We start from the raw sequence: 1,296 nt of genomic DNA, 5'->3' as shown, positions 1-1,296 counted from the left end.
TCTCAGTTCTGGACCCACCCAAGTGTGATCAGCGATAGTTCTGCATCCGATACTGCACGACAGCAAATTCTATTTGTCCACATTTATCCCAGATTTGTCTAAATGACATGAAGCCACATTCTAAGGGACCTGAATTTTGAGGTAGACACAGTGAAAAGCATAGCAACGGGACCGTTGAGTTCTCCGCAGCAAGGGAAAGCTGGGGAGCCGTTCAGCAGAACCTGTGCGGACTCTGCGGTGGGTTTCTAGCACGTTGGATTCCCCGCTGGCTGGAAACCAACGCTGCTCTTGGGTGGTCTCAGCCTCTGGGGCATTGCAAGCTGTACTCTTCGAGCCCCACCGGGTCTGAGGAAAGCCAGTGATGAGAAGTAAATCAAGATTCTCATTAATACCATGCAAAGTCCATCAGACTCAGCTGAGATCTCACCCAGGATTCCATAGGAATCGTTCACAAATGGAACCGATGAGATTCAGCAAAATAAGATTCTCATTTAATTCCTGTCTCAGTGTGGTAGAACGCCTTACAGTAGAGAATGAAGAAAATGAACAGGGTTTTTTAGAGAAACTGGCATCTTCAACAGAAGAAAAGTGGAATTTCAAGTTTTAAATACAGAGGCCGAGAATCTGAAGAAAATGCCTGTTCAAAAACACCTTCAAGGACATCACGACATGCAAATCTGAGTCTCTTGATTTTGTCAGTGGGAATCCTAAGCAAGGATCAAACAAAACAAAAAAGCAGAATTGGTGAGGCAGGTTCAGGAGGAAGAAGATCTTCTTTGGAGGCTAAAACTAGTCAAAATGCATAGATCATAGAACAACCTGTCTCCGTTACAGTTGTTAATAACGAAGTGGAGAAGCTGTAGCCAGCTGTTGCTTTATGAGCTGCAGCCAGCTATGTCTGAAGAGGCCAAGAAACTAAGCCTTTCTCACTTGATAGACCACTGTGGGTTGGATGATAAATGGCCATATTATAAGAGAAGTGAAGAAGAATCTGCAGGTGTTTAATTCATAATTTTTTTTCCTTCAGAAATATCTTTGAGAATGACAACTTAATGACATGATACATGCACCTTTTAAAGGGGAGATAAGCACATGAGGGCTTCAAGGAAGATATCTTGATGACTATCAGTTTAGGACACTCTCATATATAAATTTTAAGTTCTAAAATTAAGTTTAGTGTTTTGGATAGGTTCAGGAAAAAAAAATAACCTTGACATTAAAAGAATAAAATTCAAATCATGCTTAAAGAATAATTTGGACAGTTCTGCGAACCAGTTTTAGTTTTGCTTTTTGTGA

General features: G+C 41.0%; 1 pseudogene; it reads left to right on the top strand.

The window, feature by feature from the left end:
• The first annotated feature begins 463 nt into the window (after positions 1-463).
• On the top strand, positions 464-1,005 carry LOC101967326 (swi5-dependent recombination DNA repair protein 1 homolog pseudogene; annotated as a pseudogene).
• The last annotated feature ends 291 nt before the right edge of the window (positions 1,006-1,296 follow it).

The sequence above is a fragment of the Ictidomys tridecemlineatus genome, chromosome 7, assembly GCF_052094955.1.
Source record: "Ictidomys tridecemlineatus isolate mIctTri1 chromosome 7, mIctTri1.hap1, whole genome shotgun sequence".
In the NCBI taxonomy this organism is placed as follows: domain Eukaryota; kingdom Metazoa; phylum Chordata; class Mammalia; order Rodentia; family Sciuridae; genus Ictidomys; species Ictidomys tridecemlineatus.
Note: the sequence above shows the minus strand (reverse complement) of the source record. Positions and strands in the feature narration are given on the sequence as shown.